The following is a 14,351-nucleotide window of genomic DNA, read 5'->3' as shown; positions in this document are numbered from 1 at the left end:
TGGTATTGCTGTTAGACTGGTGCTGGATTAGGGGAACAGGAAAGGAGCAGAACATTGACAGGTGACTTTATCCTTGATTTTAAATTCCTACTGAAGGCTTCATCTCCTTTGCTCTAGCATTAAGTGAATATCTGAGTCTTCGGGAAAAGGGTTAATTTCATGAAGCAATCCACTTCAGAAGTTGTCTTAAAAATTGTCATGTCTTTTTTTTTTTTTAAACTGAGAAAAGGTTGATAGAGCATTTAGGCATGGGACATACTTGTAATCAATGTGTCAAGCTGGCAGGGGGAAGATAGTGTCTACAGACATCATGTGGTGTCAGTTGTTCACTGTTTCAGTGTGTAAGACCTGGTGTTTCTCATGTGATGTGATATCTTTCCACTAGCTCCCTCCATGCGGGTGTCTTTTTTCCCTCCACATTTCTTTTCCTTGTAGCAAAACACAACTTTATGGGCACCCATCTAGTCTAACAGAAGCTCAGCTAGCTTTAAATGGCATATATGACTTTTTTTTTACATACAGTGGGCAGTCTTTACTAATATCCTTTTATTTCCTATGTTGAGGTAAGCTCACATCAGACAGAATGTGTACTTTTATTAGAGGACTTGTACTGCAGATAACTTGATAAAGAAAACTAAAATGTATGTGGATCTCACATCCTGTCATAGTGCTTGAAGGGCTTCAGAGAAAATAGTTAAAGGGCTGGGTAATCTTCAAGAAGTAAAAAAAAAATAATAAAAAAATGTAAGAATGCTGAAGGAAAATGCCTTTATATTATTTGCAATCTGACCTTCTGCTTTATAGTTGTGGCCAGATGATCCTGAAAGCAATATACCTTTTAGTAATGTGCTTTGATAAATAATTACGCTTGTTCAGTTGATGTTTTGTCATTACTCTTTTTGATCTGTAGTGCTGGGATAGTAGTGGATTAATGCTAGGATAATGTGTTTAATGACTTTCTGGGTGTGATTACAACAACTTCTCTTTCTGCCCTCCCAAACAAAATTTCATAGCATGTGCAGGTGGTGCTGAACTCTCCTGTCAGGAAGCTGGTTTTGCTCACGTTATCCCTGCATTTGGGTCCTCTTTGTAACTACTTAGGAACTTCTTACTAAGCAATGTATTGATGGTAAAGTCGCTCTTATTTCAGCATCCCTGGCTGTTTATTTTTCTATTTGGTGAATGCAGTTGCTTTCTCTGGTCTCTAAAAGTATTCTAGAACTTCAACTACCCTAAAAGAACTCTTACGCAACATTGATACTGTTTTGATTTCTTGCCCTTCTGTGGAGAATACTACACCTCTTCTCAGGGTGCCTTGGAATTAGTGGTGGATAAAAATCAATATATGATACTTCACATATAAAATGTGTGTATCTAGATTATTTTGTCCTCTAGCTCTGTCAGATTCTGTTACTGAAGAGGAATGGTGCTGAAGGCATCACTGAAATTCACTATCAAAATTTACTTGATCTATTGAATTTTCAGAAAATTTGATAGATCAAGTAAATTTTGATAATGAATTTATCAAATTTTCAGAAGTTCAATTCTAAAGTTTGTTTTATAACTTTAAAAGGTTGACTTATGATGCAAATTGGAAATGCTCAGTTAAAAAAAATAGCACAATGTCATTTCACAGTATGTTGTTACTTGTATCCAACCTTATGAAAACAGTTATTGACACGGATGGAAGAATAATCATAACCCTATTGTTATCAAAATGCTTTAATATATTTTCAGAGGGGATTTCCGATTCGCCTATAGGTGTGGCTGCACTTTTCCAAGTTTAATAATGACAGCAATGAAAGCCAAAGTATTTATAGCACCCTTACATAGGGGTGTGTATTTGGAACACTTGAAGTGTATGTGTGCTTTTTCAGGGAATCTTCTAGAACAAGCACTCATTAATCCATGAGATTTGGCTCACAGGTTTACTGTTTACTTCCTTTGAAAGAAGATGGTGCTATTTCTACTCTCCCTGAGGGTTATATTGTCTTCTGCAGGGTTTCTGGTTTGCTTATAGCTGAGGGCCATGAAGTTCTCCCTCCACTGTGCAAATGGCACGCGTCAATTCCCCATCGCCTTTTGGCTCATGTCGCATGCAGAGCCATCATGCAGCCTGGCTAAATACTATCTCTTTGGCTAGTGTTCGGGTCAGTATTACTGGGAGTTAAAATGAAGGGATAAAACACTGAACAGTACAGGCTGCAATTTCCAGAGTGCCTGTGAATCAGAGCCTCACCAACGCAAGGTTTTTGTTCATACATTTTATTTCTGTTTTCATCTTAAATGAATAAAACTTACACACATTGCTCAAGAAATAGAGAACTGAATTAGTGAAGTCCTGCTGAGTAGGTGATGTCTGAACCCCTGGATAGCAAATGAAATGAAAAGTACTTTCTGCTTTAAGTAGTAAAGAATTTTATCTCCCTTTTGAAAACTCTATGGACACATCCATCAGGCAGTCTGACAGAGAAATTAAATTGGGTTGCAGCACTGCAAGAAGTCCAGATTAGGTTCCTGCTGAGCAGTAACAAATTGTGGTGAACTTTATAAAAAGCTTCTTTCTGTTTTTCACAAGGTAATGCAGTCTAGAGTTAGTCCGTGATTGCGAGAGAAACTGGGGAGACTTCTGGAAAAGCTTGGTGTTCCTCAGTAAGGAAATTAAATGAAATAGATATGAGTTTTCTTTCCTTTCTTGAGTTTCTACACAAGAAGCATTTGTTTTCTGCGCTTCTTTTTTGTAACACCAAATTTGCACAAGCACCAACTTGCTTTATTCATGGCAAAATGGAAAAAGTATTGCTTTCCTGATCATGGGATAGTAAACTTTCTCACCTGTTTGCGGTGGTCACTGTTAACTTCCAATAAACGTGGTAAGAGATGCAGCTATTCTGCTGGAGGTCACAATGGGACTTTATTTTTTCCCCAGTGAATTTTACCTGAATAGTCAAAGAATGCATTAATCCAAATCACCTCACTTGTGCATTTCAAATAGACTGGTATTTCACTAATCTGTCCTAATCTTCCATTTATTTAGAGAGGAGCTATTACATGCAAGCAGGATCTAGGTGCTTTTCAACTTAGTAATGCTAATTTCTAGAACTGTAGCTTATCTTTGCCTCTCTTATCTCTCCATCCTGGCTCTGAATACCCTCCAACTTTAGGCAACTTCAGATTCATCTCTAATGGCAAGGAAAAGCTATGAATTCTTAAAAACAGGTCTAGAGCTGTTTTCAAGCTTTGTGAACTTCAGCCAGCCATTCCATTGAGTCATTTTTTTTAAACCAAATCTGAAACAGGGAAAGGTTTCTGGTATTAGGTTGCTTTGCATCCTCCTGAAAGGCCGGGTATTCATATGAAAAAAATAATCAATTGTTTATATATTTGCATGTATCTAGGTATGAATGATCAAGTAAAACTTCCAGTATGTGTGACTGATTTTTTTCTCTCCCAGCACGGTTACATTTAGCTATACTGCTTGGGCTATTTTTGAGCAACACCTGTGCATTCTTAAATGAAAAAAAAAGGGTGGTGGTGTAAAAATTCCCTTTCATTTGGATGTTTCTGTTAGTGTGAGCCTTAAAAGCCATTGCTCTCCAAATATCTTGTTTATATGGAAGTTAAGCTACCTTTTAAAAATAGATACAAATGAATGCAACTCAAGTTAAATAAAGAAGAAAGTTTAAACAACATTAGCGTTGCTTGTCTAATAATGAATGTGGCATTTTGATCTGTTTCAAAAGCCTTGTTCTTTTTCAGTAAGCAATAGGAGTAAAATATTTCTCTTACTGGCTTCTGCTGTACATGCTGTATGCTAGCCTTAAGGGATTCAAAACCTAAATAAACCTTAACTTGCAAAAGATATAAGTCTGAGAAATCTCCTTTTTCTGGAATGCCTTGGGGGCTGGGGCTGATTGTTTATTTAACAAGCTGGTGCCCTGATTTTGCCACTTTGAAAAAAATCCCTCTCTGACATTTAAAGATGCAAAAAGGAAAAAAATTGGAAAGATGCATGCCAGTGCTCAAAGCCCCAAAGGTATGCTGACCAAGGTGTTTTCAGTGTTTTGTTACCATATTTAACAGTTGTACAGCTGGAATGATCATAGAGTGGTCAGTAATGTTCTGATGTAATCAAACCAAATGAAATCTTCCTATTAGTCTGTACAGCTACTTGGTACAGGAACTCTGGCGGAGAGAGAAGTTGCATCTAAGGAAAGATCCAGAAGACTCCTTTAAAAAATCCTAACAGACTGAAGTGAGACTTTAATAGTGCACAGGCTTTGTGCCAGCTCATAAAAGGTGAATACGTTTTATCCTTGAATGTCAAGAACAGGGTCATTGAGTGGCTGAATTTGGGAATTCTCTTGTTCTGTTCACTGCAGCAGCTGGGAATTGTGGTGGGAGGCAGGTGCAGGGACTGACTGTGCATATGACTAGCACTTCCCAGGGACAGTGAAGTGCCAAAATCAACCAACTTTTGCAGCCAGTGCAAAAGCTGATGTTTTGTTTATGGAATATTTTTGTAGAAAGTATACTGTTTTGAAACACCAATCCAAAATGCTTTTTATTTTTTGCAAGATTCCCTTCCTGCTTGATAGTATTTTGTGAAATAATTTTTCCTTCTATTTATGCAGCCTTTTAAACTGAAAGCTATCAGCTATCCATCAAGGAAGAAAGTCTTTCCTATGTCCAGTCACTTTTCCTTTTCTCATTTCCAATCCTTTTTCATACCAGGAAGCAAGAAGGGTGTATGGAGCAAACTAAGGAGTAGGAAACAGTTGGGAAAAATGCTTTTGATATTTTTTGGAACAAAATAGGGAAGAGTGAAAATAATTTTCCTATTAAATTACTACTTATTTGTACAGTTGGGAGGAAAGAGCAAAAAGGAAGGTGAAGAAACTTTCTTTCATGTCATGCACGTTCTCACCTTTGTCACATGGGCTTCTCCAACTGGTTTTTACAAGACCAAACTATCATATTTCCCTGGATGAGATTTCCTATGCTAGTCTCATTCCAAGTCACAGCAGGCTCTTCAGTTATTGCTTTGATTTCTTGTTTCTGACAGTGTGAAACTTGGATTCTACCACAAATCTTATATTAAGATTCAAAACAAAATGTTAAAGTAAGGAAAATTTTGCCTTTTCACTTACCTGGACTGTTCATGCTATTTTTATGAAACAATATTTCAATATGATTTCACCTTGCACATGATTCTGAAATGTACAAATAAATGTCTATATCATTCGTAAATTATGTGCATTTAAGAGGATGGACACTGTAATTAAATTCTACCTCATAGCATCCTGTTTCATTATTATCATTTATTTTTATTTCAGTTCAAGTAATGGTTTGAAATTGACCTGAACTTCTCTGACAATTTCTTGATCACAGGAAGGAAGTTTGGAAGGAGTAGGCATATACATGTATGGTTTCTTGTATTATCTAGGGTTGAGTGAGTTCAAACCCACTTAAGATTTTTTTTTCTTGTTGTTTTCATTTGAGCCCTTTGAAAACTTGGAAGTAAGAAGTGGAAAAGAAAAAAGGAAGAAAAACAAAACAAAGTTTGATTTGGCTTTGGTTTGAGTTTAATCTGAATTAACTTACTCAACACTTTAAAGTTGTCTTAATTTATTCACTGGAAATACAATAAAAAATATATATATATAATTTAAAGGCTAAGAGCTCTAAAATGACTCTTTTACTAAATTGGAGTAAAACACAGTATCTTAAGCTGTCTGAACTAAAGATCTTACTCCTCCTTTCATACTCACCCTAAAGAAATAGACTTCAAGTAGTTCAAGAAACTTGGTGAAAACATTTCATTTTTACTTTAATCTATTATAACAAATAACAGTACCTACTATTTCCCTTTAAGTATATTCAGTGGAAAAAGGTTATAATTATTTGTTTCATTTCAAATTGAACAATTTTTTCCCAAATAATCTTTTCCTCTGAGAAATTTTGCCTCCAGTGTTCTAATTTGTTGAGGGGGAAGCAGAAGAATAGGGCAGGGCAGAGAAGTGCCTATTTTGCTGAAAGCTTTCCAGTCAGTTCCACTCTGTAGTTTTTTTTTTCTAGGCTTGATTTTTTTTCATTGAGTAAGGGATTCTCCCTCATATCTACATTTGTAATTTCATTGTTTGTCCTATTAACTAATGTATGCAGCAAATCTCTTATTTTCAATACTTGATGGCTAAAGATGAAAATGTTTGAGTAACTGCAAAATGAGCTTTAAATTCTAATTAAAACACCTTATCAACACTAAATTTCACTTTGTATAGTTATGGGTTTTGGTATTTTCTGGATTTGTTATGCTAGATTGCTTTATAATACTTAGTGATTGAGAAAGAGCATGACTTTTTTGAACAATTTCTTTTGCACTGCAGTGTGACTTACATTAGTGTGACTGACATCCTCCTAATATGCTTAAAAATCTTTGGAACAATTGATCTGAAACTTGAGCATTTTCATTCTGATTGGATCAGACCCAAGAGTATCTGGATACACAAGGATATTTATATAGACTGTTCTTCTAAAACCTGATCCAAGGTATATCTGGGCATATTGAGTAAATTTCATACATGAACACCACTAAATCAAACAGAGAAATTATGGTTCAACAGAAACTGTCATATCTCATGGACAAAAATGAGTCCAGGACTTCACCCAATGAGTAAAGTAACAAAATACATGTGCTTAAATATTTGATAGAAATGCATACTAGAGACATGGAGAAAATGTTGCTATTGTTGATGCTTTCCCAGAAGACGGGTCTTCATATATACAGTTAATATCAGATATTCTTTTCCTGGACTAAACAAAAATTTTTCTCTTGGCTAAACTCTAAAAAATAATTTTCCTTGGCAATAAGCAACAGCCAGCATGTAATATGTTCACATGAGCTGGGAGTCTCTTGTATGGAATATTATTCTATTTCCCAGTCTGTTACTAATTTGACTCCCTTAATAAAATGTTTTATAGATGTAGTGCCTATAGATATCTAAGCACCTCTCAGTTGTATCTGGCCAGTAGAGAAGTGGGAGCATTGTAAAAGACAAATTGGAAAAGAGTAGCTAGGGATCAAATCATCAATCCAACAAACGAGACAATCTGAATAGTCGCATCCCTTCTGCTGGTGTGTGTACCTGTAGTGCATCTTTCAGGGTGGTAACTGATGTACATGTGATTGAGCTGCAGAACTGCTCAGAAAAATTAAGAGCTCCTGCATATGAAGGCTTCCTGAACTATGAAAATCTGAATTATCCTCTAGCTGTAGAGCAGTATTTACAGCCTATTGATTTTTTAAGGTATTATCCCAAAGTAATGGAAATAAATTTTGAGTAAAAATGCATATGCATATCCTATTAAATAGATATGTGAACGCTGATATGGCTAGACTTCAGTGATGTTACTGGGCTTAGTATTTATCTAGTCAAGAAGTGGAAGGATCAGTCTTCTGTATTAACTCTCTCTGTACTGTAAAATTTATTTTAGACAATTGTTAGACCTGTTCAACAGCATTCCTTTAAGAGCTTCCATCCTGATGCTTCAAGATGCAGAACTTCAGAACTCGGTGAAAACATGCATGAACGTGTTACGCTTTGGGTATATTTATTTTGCCTTAGAGAGGTCTTTAGAGCTCTTTCATTTAGGAATGGATTATTATGAAGAAACAATCTATTTTTTAGATGATTATAAAATATAATCAAGTGGAATGCGTAATGCAAGGTACACTATTACAGCTGTAACACTTTCCTGGTGACAATGTGCGTTCCTTTGCAGAAGTAATACTACCATTGTGCCCCTGACTTTTCAGGTGAAAAATTCTTCTGCATCTGCTGTTGATATCAATGTGGCAGCATTAAAGAAATGTACAGTCTTTTCCTTTTAGTTGCCTCGCCTTGTCCATTTTTCTCATGAGACAAGTGTTATCTAGCTGGAACTAATATGTGTTGAAGGGGAAATCATGTTAGTAAAGGTTTGTGGGTTGACTGAGCATGCCCTTTGGTACCCCTATAGTGTGTCATGGGGCTGCTCAGACATCTGAGCAGAGGTTTGGAGTTCAGTTAGTATTTAGCACACATGATGTCATAGGACCTACAGGGTGCACTTAGATGGCATGGCTCAAGAGCTGATGCTAACCAGGTATTGATGCGTAGTTCGTTATGCTATGCATTAAGGTTATACGATATTACTGATAGCATCACTAATAATGTATTTTGTATCACTAAATATACTGCTTTAAGAAAAAAGGTGTTAAATACATAAGGTCGAAGATCCAGAGAGAGGTTATCTAAAAATAGCTTTTGTGATTCCCATGTGGTAATTGTCTGTTTGTGCAATAAACTAGAGGATAACTACTCTTCATACCTAGGCTGGGTTTTGGAGAGAAAAGGGCATGAGAGAACATGGAGGAAAAAGTCTAAGAGTGATGTGTGATGCCAAAAGATTGTGGTGAAGCGTTATTACTATTCTGAATGTTTGCTTAAAATTTAAAATAAAACTGAATTAAACCTAAGCTGGAAGACCTTGCCTGTATGCAGCTTGAAGTGCTGACAAGTTAGGCAGGAGCGTGTGGTTTCTTTTCTATAAATAAGCAGTTGTAATAGCAACCTCACCATCATGTAGCACCCACACACACAGAGCCATTAAACCAGAACATCCAAAGACCATCTCACAACAAACACCTTCATATCCCCCCCAGGCACTAACCCAGCCCTCTCTGCTTTCCTTCAGCTGCTATCCTTATGGCTTCTTTCATTTTTCATATGCTTACAATACAACAATAACCAGAGGGTAAGGTAGAGCTGCCAAAACCTGGTTGCTAGAAAGGATGGCATGCAGGGCTCTGATCTGGGCCTGGAAACCAAGGAATGGAAAACTTCCAGTGTATGGTTTTTTACTCAAATTAGCTTAGTTTAAAAGAGTAGGCAAGTGATACCTTGAAGCCAAGTGCCACCTTAAAGGCCACAAATAGGCCATCTTAAAGCTGGATACAAGCACCAACTACACACCTATTTCCCACAAATTTGTGCCTGTGTCACCATAGCAAGTTTGGAGTATCTGAGTATCATTGGTGATGGCTAGAGAGTGTGTGCACCTGATTTCAATGTGTTGGGTGTCTGTTCCTCTTCCTCTGCATCTGAATGGTGGTTGTCTTTTTCCCCTACTACTACTAAGGGAAAAAGAACGTAGCCTGTTGGGAATAATTTTCTTTCTTTTGAGCTTGTAAGTGGTCACAAAATTCCTGTTCTTACATTTGATTTCTGCAGGGTGTTGTCTTTTGGGCTAGTTCCAATAAAGAACTTAGATGCTGCCCTGTTAAGTGTGTAAATCCACCATACTGACCCTTGAAGTCCTGCTCAGTTTTCACCTAGTTGTGGAAGTATTGTTTCATACAACTTGCATTCTCACAAATGAAATCTGCTATATGTGCTTGAGTGATCTGGGGTTTGAGTGTGTTTTGTGGTGTTTTTTTTTTTGGTTCCTTCTTTCAATGCCAGAGCCTGAATCAGTAGGTATGTTTGTAGCATACTTTGAATACTATGCAGCCTCATGGTCACCTCTTTGTCAGTCTAACTGGAGTTTTAGTGCACTTTCATGCTATGTGTATGTCTTCGTGACAGATAAAGCAGCCTAGCTGGCCAATGAAAAAAAACTATTTTGACTTTTCCACAGTTTTAAAAAACAAAAACACACAAAAAACCCACAACCAAACAAAAGCAACACAACAAAATTCAAACTCTTGATGTGTATAATATTTAACATCTCACAAAACAATGCTGAATCATGTGAACACGTTGCAGTCTGTGATGGATCAGAACTAGATTGCTGACAAATCTGAAGTGTTTTTTGAAGGTTGGTAACTGTTCAAATCTTATCAGCTTCTGCGATTTCATCTGTTTCTTTGGGAGGGTGGATAAATGTCTCTGGACACGATGCCAAGCCTGAATCTTTGAGAAGGCTTGGATGAAAATCCCTTCCTTCTTCTGACCCCATCTCTTCTCACCCATTGTGGTACTATACAAATTGAATTTCAGGGCTCATGAGGTAAGGTTTCTGCTATGGTCAGCAGAAGTGTCTTTCCATCTGATTTCCCCTGAGGTCAGAAGCACGTAATACGTTGAGGGGTGTGTCAAATTGAACGAAGCTTGGAATATGTGAGGGTTGTAGACAGCAGCTGGCCCCAGCAGAGACTAACAGATTTGCTGAGAACCTGCAAAGATCTTGGCAGGTTGTCAACAAAGATACCGCAGGGTTGCTAGATGCCAGGAAAATGAGATCTTTAGTTTGCAGTGAGGAAGTTGTAGTTTATTATATCCCATCCTCCCTAAATACCAATATAAGTAGTGTGAACAAATTGCATTGGAGACTGTGACTGGTGGGCAAGTCGTGTACTTTGTTTCATGGATGAGTAGGCTGAAGTAGAAGCAGGTGAAAGAAATGTTCTTTCTTACAGCAGCTGAGTACTACCAGAGCCAGGAAAAGTCATTTAGTCCTAAGTAAGAATTGGTATTAAAAGAAGTGGAGGATGAAGGGAACAAAAGCAATGATGGAGAAAGTTTATCTGACTTAGAAGACTAGGAAAGAGAAAAATGGAGGCTGTGTGGATAAGATGGAGATGTTTGTAGAGAAAAGATCACAGAAGGTTTTGGAGGGACTTTCTTGTCTTTCTGGAAGAGCAAGAAATTGTGTCTGCAGCATCCGGCATCCAGAAACTTCCAGCATGCAGTATCCAACTACACATTTAGGCTTACTCTGATGTACTTCCTAGCGATTTGTGCCAGCAAAATATGTAGGTATTTATTTGAAAGCTTCAGGTGCTGAAAATTTTAGCTGTCTGTTTCTCTGATAAAGTGTAATGGTGCATGCCTCACCATGCTGGACTCTTAGATGTATTGAGAAGATTTCTAGTCAGTCTGAAAGCAATTGCTTGACCTGTTTTGTTGATGTGTCCTCTTTGTCTCTCACCAGGGTTTTACCAAAAAGGTGCTTTCCAAAGAAGTTGGCCAGAATTAGTACATTACTGAGGCAGAACTGTGGCATTAAAAGAGCTAGAAAAAGAGAGTATTCTCATCTAATCTGCACATTAACCATGACACAGAGATTAGCAACCCCAATGGAGAATGCCAGCATGGAAAATTTTTGCTCCACATGGTGCAGTCTTGAGTCTTTAAGGCTGATAGAATTTGATGTTGGAGGCCTCAGTCGATGCTCAGAGTTCCGCAAATTTGACATAAATTATTTCAGAGATTTCCTCTTCATTTACCTGGTAAAGCAATCACAATTATCTATCACTATTCTTAGGACCCAATTTAATAATAGCCTCCCTGATGACTTTATCAGGTTGAAGCCTATGGATTATTGACAGTTCTGTTAACTAGGCGGCTTTGTTCTTCTGGCAAGATGCCAGCAGAGGGGGGAAAGCAGCTGCTGCTTGGGATGGGAATACTGAAAAATGCCAGCTGATGAAATCTTTCTGACTTTTGCAGAACTGAAAGAGACCATCAGAACTTCATGAAATTCCTCTTTTTTGCACCCTTGTGCTACAAAAGAAATAATGTGGTAGGCAGGATACCATCGAAAATGTAATGCAATGGGTACTGGTGGAAATGCCAGACAGGATGAAAAAAAAAAAAACAAACACAAAGGCAAAATAGCAGTAAAATACATGGATGGAAGCAGTCTCTTACTGATATGTGTCTGTTTCAAAGTAGGAGACAACATGGGCTAGTTTTAGAACTACTGAATGGGACAAATCCCAACTTCCTTCTGTGCTACCACCCTGCTCCAAAAATAATGGCTTTAAGCAGCAGTTCAAACCTTTATGGTTTTGTGACACTTACAAAAGCCTATATAGAAATTTCCCACTATTTGCTTTCTGCGTTCCTCCCTGAGTTCCACTGCCCCAAATAACATTTAGCTGTGAAGCATTACCTTTAGCACAAGTATTCGACTTCTGTACGAGGGCACAGAGCTTGGGAGTGGGCACTAATTGGGAGTGGTATGATGTGCAAGAGCTAAACAGATCCACTGAGGTGTTTGTCTGCTTGTAGGCTGTCACCAGAATCTGATGTAGAAAAGAGAAAGCCCTGAGAGTCTCTGAACCCTTGGGCATAAATTTCTGTTTTTCAAGATGCTGTTAAAATAGGGAGCCAATGGAAGCAGGCTGGTCAATGTGGCTTCAAAAGCTGTGGGGAGCTTTCGACAGCAGCTGCTGTGTGTCAGAAGTCTATAAATTGACTTCCTGCCATGGGAGGCCTCCAGCTGGTTCAGCTGGAGAGTTACTGGGGGGAAATCCTCATCCTGTCTGTCTTACCAGCAGAGCAAATGTATCCAGGGCCGTGCCCAGGGCTGGGGAGGGGGGTCAAGCTGGTGGATTCCTCGTCAGCCAACAAGATCTTGATTAATAAAACTGGTGTGAGTGGAGACCTCAGGGTTGGTTGTTGAGGGTCACCCTGTTGAGGGTGAGGGTGGAAAGGTGTTCTTCTGAGTAATGTATACACATGTCCTTCAAGTTCTTCATTTATGAAAACTTGTAGATGAAAGCACACTTATTTCATTGTGTCTCAGCTAACTTCAAAAAAAAAAAAAACATGCTTTTTTTTTTTTCCTTTCTTTATCTTTCAGGAAGCAATGTGCTATCCCTTTTGTTCAGGGTGGATGCATGCTCTTTTTCTAACATTCAATTCCCCCTCACTATCTTTATCTACCAGTTTTGGAACTGTCCTTCTCCAGGAGGATTTAATTTCCTTTAAAATTTGCACTCTCACTGAATCAATAACCTAGCTGGAATCTCTGGCAAAGGACTGAGTTTTGGTGCAGTAGGTGTCTCTAGATTTAGTGGCCTTTATCATCATCTCTGTTGGAATTCATTATTTAGTTAAACTTTAACTCCTCTGCTGCTAAGACTTGAGTTTGCTTTCTGTACCCAGTGAAACACCCTGTCCTCTGCTAAGAGAGGTATTTAATGATCTCAGGGAATATGTGAGCTGCTTCTCTACCTGTCTCCTCTCTTACTGAAATTCTTTACTAATTCAGCATATTACGTATCACATCCCTTTGCACCAAATCTCAGCACCAGGTTTGAACTCCTTTAGGCTAAAAATGAACCTGAATATGCTGTTTCATACCAAGAATCATCATTTTTTTTTTTGTGTATCTGTGGTTTTCAAATGTAGTCATGAATCTTGAAATGAGGAGGAAAAAAAACCAACAAGATATTTTGAAAGTTTAGTCTGACATATGTCCATCCTTGATTCCTTTTTTGTGCAGGATAGGGTATGCTTGTAGGGAAATGGGAAATCCAAAAGAAAACTGAATGTTCAAAATTCTGGAGATGTTTTTGAGACTTGTGGACCCTTGTGGATGTTGGTAAGGTGGAGGAAATACTTAACTTGACTTAGGAAAAAACAAAATGTAATTCCTCACTCCTCAGAAGTGATTTAGGTCTAGATTTTTTAAGCATCAGAGATTTTGGAAACTTTGTTTAGGTGAAATTTAGATACCTGTTCAATAAAACTTTCTGATCTTGGTGACTTTTGGTCTGGGAGAATGAGGCGTGAATAATGGTGGGCAAAAAAAATAACTGAGATGTAGCAATTCTTAAACCACACTTATTAGAGATGGGGTCAGATTTGAGCACCCCGAGCTTTAGCTGCTTATTGGAAACTTCTCTAGATTTAAACCTTGACAACAGCTTTCTCACTGCTTGAGCTCACGTCCCAGCTTCATATGCCCACAATCACAGACCCTAGATATGAATCTTATGGCTTTTTGCCATACTTCTCACAGTGTTATACCATGTGTGGCTGCGTGGGTAATGAGTGCTATGCAAAGATATCAGGTTCCACCCTGCAAAAGCAATTCATGTACTTAAATATGGGGTTTGTTCTTCTGCCTTTTTCTGCTTAAGGCGATGGGTTCAAACACAGTCTGTACCACTTGTCAGCACATCAGCTTGGTCAGTGTTGTTAAATAATGCTGTTAATTCTTTCCAATTTATTTCATATAAGGGAAGGACAGAAGACAGGGAGAGCTTAATTTTAAAGCTCCTGTGGCATGCTGTTGCAATTTCATCTGAGGAAACTTCACTGTCTTTCTGCATACCTGTTTTGGAGGTACAATATTGGGAAAGTGCTCTGAACCCCATCAGGTACACAGACTAAGGTTTATAGGTGAGCCCTCTTAGGAGTCCCCTGTGCCCTTCTGCGCAATTACCTGATACGTGTGTTGGAATGGTTCGTGCATATGTAAATACAGAGTGCGCTCATACAAAGTGTATGGATATAATTTCGAAAGCACTGTTGAATTTTTGGCTTGTATATGCACATTCTGTGGCCTGACAGGAT

General features: G+C 38.1%; 1 long non-coding RNA gene across 14 annotated transcripts in view; it reads left to right on the top strand.

The window, feature by feature from the left end:
* LOC106018641 (uncharacterized) overlaps positions 1-14,351 on the top strand; it is a 245,013-nt gene that overhangs the window by 104,282 nt on the left and 126,380 nt on the right. The gene's annotated exons all lie outside the window — the stretch shown is intronic.

Source organism: Anas platyrhynchos, chromosome 9 (assembly GCF_047663525.1).
Source record: "Anas platyrhynchos isolate ZD024472 breed Pekin duck chromosome 9, IASCAAS_PekinDuck_T2T, whole genome shotgun sequence".
Lineage (NCBI taxonomy): Eukaryota > Metazoa > Chordata > Aves > Anseriformes > Anatidae > Anas > Anas platyrhynchos.
Note: the sequence above shows the minus strand (reverse complement) of the source record. Positions and strands in the feature narration are given on the sequence as shown.